Source organism: Marmota flaviventris, chromosome X, assembly GCF_047511675.1.
Source record: "Marmota flaviventris isolate mMarFla1 chromosome X, mMarFla1.hap1, whole genome shotgun sequence".
In the NCBI taxonomy this organism is placed as follows: domain Eukaryota; kingdom Metazoa; phylum Chordata; class Mammalia; order Rodentia; family Sciuridae; genus Marmota; species Marmota flaviventris.
Window position 1 is genome coordinate 11687607 of NC_092518.1, and position 8641 is coordinate 11696247.

Genomic DNA, 8641 nt, shown 5'->3' on the forward strand with positions numbered 1-8641 from the left:
TGCCTTGTCCCCTCTCTTGATTCTGGAACACCCTGCTGCTTTCTCCAATGCACTACTGAGATCCTAATCTAAACAAATACTGCCATTTCATTGCTTTATTCTTCTTTGTGAATGTGAACACAGATCCTCCTGAGGAAACAGGAAGGTTTTAAGGAATTTTCTTGGAAACAATTTAGATGGATTTCATTTCTGTTCACTGTAGGAGCAATTCTGAGCTTGTATATGGGAGTGTTTTAGAGCCACATGTTTCTGGAAGAGACTCATCTCTTAGGATTGCTCCTTGGGACAACAACCATCCTTGGCATCTCATAGCTGTGGCACTGCTGCAAGTAGCTTGGCTTCCTTGCATCATTGGTTGGCTTGGCTGTGCCTCTTCCCACAACTCTCTGCCTGACTTCCAAGACTTCATAGGACATCCTTGAACCCAGCAGCCTGTCTGGCTGAGCATTTTCTTTATTGCCTGTGGCCACACCACCAGCAGCTTAGCCTATGGGTCCCCTGGTATTGGCCCCTCCCTTGTTCCAGCCTGTTTGTCAAGTCTCCTTGACCTAGTCTACCCAAACCAAGCCCAGATTTTGACATTATCCTAAGGGCATCTGTAGCTCTTCAGCTGTGCTTCACGGTGGCCTTGGAGTTCTTCCACCTCCCACCCAGCTCCCAGAGCTCCCTGGAATGTTGAGAAGGAGCTTTGACCTAGACCTGGCTCACCTCACACCATAACTAATAAGTTTATTATAGCATGTAATAAAAGTCAAACCAGCTTGACTCAGATTCTTTAAGCCAATTTCAAACATCCCATATCATCCTAGCAGAGCATACTGTTAATTTTATTTAAAAATCTCTTTCTAGTGTTGTACTGGGAAAAAATGTGTGTTCAGGATCCCACAACATTCCACTTTAGTGTTTTAAGGGATGTGAGATTTCTTCTACTATCTGAGCTAAAATGCCATAATTATAATTTTTATGTTTTCCTTTTGTGCTTGTTTTAGGAGTTGAAACCAAGATCGATACCAAGACTTAAATACTGGCCACCCCTATAATGGGAAGTTGGTTAATGATAATAATAACAGTGATGATAATAACACTAATCAGCATTTACTGAGCACCTATTACATGTCAGGCTCATTTAAAACTAAATTATATAGTATCTTATTGAGATCCCATGATACCCTTGCCCTGTAAGATAAATATTATTTCATTTTACAGATGAGGAAATAGAGGTACAAAAGTGAAATGATTTACCAAATTTCATAAAATACAACAATTAGGTAGCTTGGAATACAGGCCATGTGTTTGTGTTGTTAGCTTTATGTTATCTTGTATCTCAGTGTGTGGCAGACAGGTCCTAGTTACATGTTTTTTTTCCCCCTCTTAATTAAATATGGAGCAAATGATGGTGGAATTTTCTTCAATAATTGAAAAAAAACCATTGGGAGTTATTCTGTGTAATTACACCAGTCACCATCAGCTCTTCAAAGCAAGGAAAATTAAAAATAACTTTCTAGACTTCTAGAATATAAAATTCAACCATAATTTCACCACCCAGAAATAACTATTGTTAATTCAAATATTGTTAATACTTGAATATTTTTTAGCATTTTTATTTTCAGTGTCTTCAAATATTATGTTAATAATAAAAGTACTTTTAGAAAGTACAAAGAATCAAAAAGAAATAAAAGTCATTCTGAGTTCTATTGCATGATCAGCTTCTCACAGTCTGCCTGTATCTCTCTCTCTGTTTGGGTCATATTGTTTTATAATCTGAGTTTTGTAATTTAACAATATTTTATAAATGTATTTTGTGACACTTCTATGCCCTTTCATGACACTTCTACTGGAATTTTTTTCTCTTCTGATTTTGGTGCTGGGGATTAAACCTATGGCTATGCTTAGCATGTACTCTACCACTTAACTACACTATGGGCTGTGATAGTAAAGCAAAAATGACTCCATTTTGTTTTGTGACTCCATTCTGTAAAACAACCATGCCAAGTAGAAGGGTCATGACCAGGGCAAGATGATCTTTTCCTTTTTGCTATAGAAACCTTTAAGAACACAGAACTACCTAATGGGGCATTGTTTCTGTAACTAGGGTAATGGGGCTCTGTTTCTGTAACTGGGATGACTTGGCTAATTGTGATTGGCTAAGTGTCCCTCCGCCTGACTGCACTCTCCTGCTTCTGTAACTTGGCTTGCTTGCATTGGCTAGACCCTCAAACACCCCTTTTTCAGTTTTCATGCTTAAAGGAGTGCTCTTGCAATTGTTTGGGGCTGATCAGGGGAACAGCTTTATGTTTTGGTCAGTCACCACTGGTGTGCTTCAATAAAGGCATGATTTGATTATACGTGAGTGGTCTGGAAGTCAATTTATGAAACCCTGGGATGTTGCTTTAACTATAATAAGGCAAGTTTTCTGTTTTGAAAACTCAGTGACTTAAAACAACCCACATTTATTATCTCCCAGTTTCCATGGATCAGGAGTCCAGGCTTAGCTTAACTTGATCTTCTGGTCAGGGTCTCACAAGTTTGTCATTGGGGTGTTGATCAGGCTTCATCCTTATCCAAAAGTTTGACTAAGGAAGAATTCACATCCAAGCTCATTCAAGTTGTTGACCAAATTAATATTCTTGAGGCTATATGACTGAGGGCCTATATTCTTGCTAGCTATTTATTGGAGGCTGGCCTCAGGCCCTATAGGCTGTCCATAGTTCATTGCCATGAGGCCCACCACATGGAGGGTTCACAATATGGTGGTTTGTTTCTTTAAGGTCTACAAGATGAGTATATTCATTCATTTATTCATTCTCTCTCTCTCTCTCTCTCTCTCTTTCTTTTTCTCTGGTAGTGAACATTGAACTCAGGGATGCTTAACCACTAAGTCACATCCCCTGCCCTTTGAAAAAAAACTTTTTTGATACAGGATCTTTCTGAGTTGCCTAGGGCATCACTAAGTTGCTGAGGCTGGCTTTGAACTCACAATCTTCCTGCCTCAGCTTCCCCAGCCACTGGGATTACAGAGTGCACCACCACATGGCAAGTATTATATCTGTCTCTATCATGACCTAACCACAGAAGTGGCATCCCATCACATTTGCTATATTGTATTTAATAAAATCAAGTGCCAAGTTCTCCCATCACTCAAGGAAAGGAGATTATACAGGTAAGACCATAGGGCTATTGTAGGGTCTATTTGTCACACACTATTTAAAACTGAGTCATGATATTTCAGCTTTTTTTTTTTTTAACATTGAGAGCAGGTACTGTTTTATTAACTGACCAGATTACAAAAATAGCATGGTAGATACCTTAGTCCATCCTTCTAATAAGCCTGTCAATCTGGTCTTCCCTATTGCCAGCATCTCCACCTTCTATAAAATGGGTGGTCTTTTTCTTCATTCCACCTCTTGAATAAGACAATTTGAAGGGCTACTTGAAGTTATTTGCTTCTTTGAAGTGTTTTCCAACCACGTAGATCTCATGAATTAGATCTTCCATGCAGAATATTTATCAAGAGATAGAGCAATGAAAGTGTTATCTGTCAAGGCAATTTGTTTCTTATTGATTTTGCCATATCCACACTTGTAGGTTCATTCACTGACTTCAGGTTTCAGTACCCCCATGCAATATATGGTTCCATGATCCTCAGCATGCTAATTGAAGCCTTGTTGAACTTAACGAAGGTGCCATTGAAGATCTGGTGAAGGTGAAGAAGTTGTAACACTTACAAAACTTTGGGTTCACACCATTGATACCTCTGATCCTGATGACAAATGTCAATATGGGTTCTGCAAGTACATAGAAGTTGCCAGCTTTTGTTGCCATCCTAGCCATTTGAATTTCCATTCTGATGGATGGAGCTAGAGAATATCATGCTAAGTGAAATAAGCCAAACCCAAAAAACCAAAGGCCAAATGTTTTCTCTGATAAGTGGATGCTGGTCCATAATGGTGGGTGGGAAAGGGAAGAATGAAGGAAGAATTCACATTGTGCAGACGAGAGTGAGGGGAGAGGAAGGTCAGTGAAATGAGATGGACATTATTACCCTATATACATGTATGATTAAACTACCATTGTGACTCTGCATCATGTTCAACCAGAGGAAGAAGTTGTGGTCCATTCATGTACAATGTGTCAAAATGCATTCTACTGACATGTACAACAATTAGAGCAAATTAAAAAAACAAATCTCCATTCTGTACATCTACCTATATTCCTTATAGTAATGATTGGGTTTTTCATACATAAGCTTCCTCCTTGCCCTTTTTGTGTGTGTGTGTGTGGATTGAACCCAGGGCCTTATGCATGTGAGGCAAGCACTCTATCAACAGAACTATATCCCTAGCCCTCTCCTTGACTTTCAAAGCATCTTTTGGACAGACTTCTTTCTCAGGTGCTTTACTTTCATCTCTGTGAAATTCCTTCACTTTTCATTAAGGGTTTCTGGTACAGCAGGAACCTTCTTTTTGTTCTCTTTGGCACCCTCCATGGTTCCAGCTGGAAAAAGAGGATGACTTTAGCTTTTGATATCTTTCTTCTTCCCCCCTTTCCTTCCTTCCTTCCTTCCTTCCTTCCTTCCTTCCTTCCTTCCTTCCTTCCTTCCTTCCTTCCCTTCCTTCCTTCCTTCCTTCCTTCCTTCCTTCCTTCCTTCCTTCTTTCTTTCTTTCTTTGTATCAGGGATTAAACCCATGGGTGCTTAACTCCTGAGACACATCCCCAGCCCTTTTTAATATTTTGTTTTGAGACAGGGTCTCACTAAGTTGCTTAAGGCCTTGCTAAGTTGCTGAGGCTGTCTTTGAACTTGTGATCCTCCTGCCTTAGTCTCCCAAGTCACTAGGATGGATTACAGGCATGCACTGCCATGCCCAGCCATACTATAATTTCTTTACTGAACTCCTTATATTTGGAATTTAGTTTCTATGCTTTTGTCATTATAAATAAAATAGCAGTTATCACGTTATTAATCAGATTTCTATCAATATAAAAATACCCAATATAATTAACTTATTACAAAGAGAAAAAATTTATTTTGGCTCATAGTTTTGGAGGTTTCAGTCCATGATTGATCATCCCTATTGATTTGGGCCTGTGGTGAGGCAGTACATCATGGTGGGCGCACATGGTGGAGCAAAACTACTACCTCATGGCCAAGAGGCAAAAGAGAGAGAAGAAATAGCTAGGGTACCACAATCCCCTTCAAGGATATGTCCTTCAATGACCTAAGGCCCAACTTCCTAAAATTTTCACCACCTTCCAATAGGACCACACTGAGGACCAAGTCTTTAACACATGGATCCTTGCGGGACATTCAAATCCAAACTGTATTAATCATCCTTGTAGTTATATCTTTTCATAGGCCTTTAATTATACATCCTTTTCATAAATTATAGGAGATGGATTTTCTGGGTCAAAAAGTTCATGCATTTTAAAGGCAATTAATGGTGTAGTATATAAGGGGACAGGAGGCTTTTTAATGAACTAAACTGGGTTAGTATTTATAAATTGCTTGAATATTGCTGGCCACACTGGAAGGACACATTCACACATTAATTAAAATAAACAAAAATAAAATTGAGTTATTTTTATCCTCATATCAGCCCTTTGGGGTATGTACTAACGCTATTTGCATTTTATAGAAGAGGAGGCTAGAGTAAAGAGAAAGGTAACTGAATTGAATACCAAAAGACCTGGGTCATGTTCCAGCCCCTCCATTCATTAAGCATATGACTACAAAATAACAATGAAAATAACTACAGTTATTTTTCCTGTCTAAGTTTACTATCTCTTCTTTCACTATTTACTTGAGCAAGTACTTAGAAACTGTAGACTGGTGATTCTTACCCTTGGCTGCACTGTGGAATCACTTGTGGAGCTTTAAAAAACTAGAATTGCCTGGATTCTGGCTTTGGAAATTCTGATGCAAATGTTCTGGGCTATGGCCTGGGCATCAGAATTTTTTAAAGCTCCTAGGTGAATCTAATGCGCAGCCAGAGTTGAGATCCACTACTAGAGCTGCCTATACTTGCAAGAGATTGTTGAGGAAGTAACATTTAGTTCTTGTTTTTCTGTTCATTTTACTGTCAGGAAGTGGCACACTAGGGTCAGGCTGGATCAAACCTCAGTCTGAAACTTTATTCAACTCAGTCTGCAAAGTTAGTTTGGGAAGCCATCAATTACCTGCTGTTTTGACCCCCGGTGTGGGTCCCTGGGCAGTGGGGCATGAGCATCAGCCATATTAGAAGGGGTTGCTTTCCAGTGGAGCCTGCTGCTATTTTTCTAGGAGGAAAAGCAGATCTTCACATCAGAGCTTCAGTATCCTGCTGCCTGTCAGTCACAGCTGCATGACTGAGGCTAAGGGACCAGACGCCTGGCTGCCTGCCACTGGAGCTGGGTAGCAGATTTGCTGAGGTGTCTTTGGGGCCAGGCCAGCCTTCAAGCTCACCATGAAGACTGGGAATAAATTTCTCTAAGGAGCCAAATGCAGTTCAAAATGAACATGATCAATCAATGAAATGAAAGTCTTGGTCAAGTTTTCCCAGCATGACAGAGAAGACCAGCTCCAGCTTCTGTCTTTATCCTGCATCTGGTAAATTGGGAGAAGTAAGTGTCTGCCATTTTGCTGAAATCAGACACTACCCAGTGATTATGGAGGAAAATGGTGGTGTAGAGAAGTTTTCAAAGAAAGACAATGAAGAAAATAGAAAACTCATACTTAAGGCAGGCCTATTATTGTACATCAGGCATTATGCTGGATACATCATAGGTGTAATATCATTGAGTATGACAAGTCCAAGAACTAGATGTAGTTAACTCCATTTCACAGATGAAGAAATTTAGCCTCTTGGCCTACAAAGCATTTGTTCTTGGCACATGGTTCTGCTTCTCAAATTGGGAAGGGAAATTTTTGATTGAAGCAGCTCATTTTTTTGTTAACTTCCTTGCTTTCTCTTAGAATTATTGCCATCATGGCCTGTCTTTGGCCCAATTTTGAAACATTGAAGATTGCTTTTCATGGTTCATCTTACCCACTGAATTAGTTTAGACAATGTTAACTGCTATAACAGACAAACCCCCACATCTTGGAGACCTAACACAACAGACATTTAGTTCTTGCTCACATAAAGTCCAACTGGCCATATAGGGATGAAGATTTTGCTCCATGTAATCATTTAGGGACTATTATGGTTTAGATGTGAAGTATCCCCCAAAAGCTCATGTGTGAGACAATGTAAGAAAATTTAGAGGTGAAATGATTGGGTTATGAAAGCCTTGATATAACCAGTGCATTAATCCCCTGATAAGTATCAATTGGGTGGTAACTGTAGGCAGGTAGGGTGTGGCTGGAGGAGGTGGTCACTGGGGGGGGGTTTGGGGGTATATATTTTATACCTGGTGAGCAGAGCTCTCTCTGTTTCTTGGTGTCATGTCCTGAGCTACTTTCTTCCACCACACTCTTCCACCATGATGTCCTGCCTTACCTCAGGCCCTGAGGAATGGAGTTGGACATCTATGGACTAAGACCTCTGAAACCATGAGCCCCCAAATAAACTTTTCTTCCTCTAAAATTGTTCTTGTCGGGTCTTTTGGTTACAATGACACAAAAACTGACTAAAACAGGAACCCAGGTTTATTTCATCTAAGGTTCTGTCCTCCCCTAGGGTTTTGCATCTGCATTTTGTTATCCAATTGGGCCTCTGCATCTGCAAGGCAGGTGGGGAAAGGGAGTGTGGATGATCCTATAGGGAGTTCCACAGACTAGGTAAGGACATGATTCACCTCACTTTTATCCACATCCCATTAACCAGAACTCAGTCATATCTCAATGCCTATTGCAAGGAAATCTGGGAAATTTATTTAGCTGTGTGCTAATAGAGACAAGGACAATGGATTTTAGTGAAAAAATACAGAGAGAGTAGTCTTGTCCCCAATATGCCCCTGAGGTCCTGAGGTCTCTTCATTCCTGAGGCCTCACCTTCTTGACCATGTCCACACCTTCTCCAGAAAGCTGTTTTGTGCTTCATTTAAGCTCTCCTCTGACAATGATCTCCTACCAAATTTCTACTCAATGTGCATAGGTCAGGATAGGAGAACTGAGGGTACTTGGCCATAGTATTGTCAGGAGTCTTTATAGGGTTATCTTATACCAAGGTGACAGCTTTCTGGAGGTGTGGGTATGGTCAAAAAGGTGAGACCTCAGGAATGAAGAGATCTCAAGGCCTCAGGGGCATATTGTGGACAAGACTAATATATATATATATATATATATATATATATATATATATATATATATTTTTTTTTTTCACTAAAAGCCATTGTCCTTGTCTCCATTAGCACATAGCTAAATATATTTTCCAGCCTGCCTTGCAACATCATACCCTACAGGGATTGAAGGCAGCTTGGAAAGACCAGGGACTACTTTGCTCCATCCCACTGGGCCAGCCAACTGAGTTCAAGTTGACTGCTTCAGGTTTGTTGGAAGCTCTCTTGTCTCTAAGAATGGCTACCATTCATCCCAGAAAGAAGAGCTCAGGGCACATGTGTTCTACTGCTTCTTTGCTTCACACTTTCCTACCTACCACAAACTTATAGATATCTAAGTTTGTGGGCCTCTCAAAGATATCTGGCTCACCTTCTGCCAGCTCTT

The 8641-nt window shown here is 40.1% G+C and overlaps 1 pseudogene; it reads right to left on the reverse strand.

Moving 5' to 3' along the window:
• Nucleotides 1-3237: 3237 nt before the first annotated feature.
• LOC114086175 (large ribosomal subunit protein uL30-like) lies at nt 3238-4486 on the reverse strand (annotated as a pseudogene).
• Between the last annotated feature and the right edge of the window lie 4155 nt (nt 4487-8641).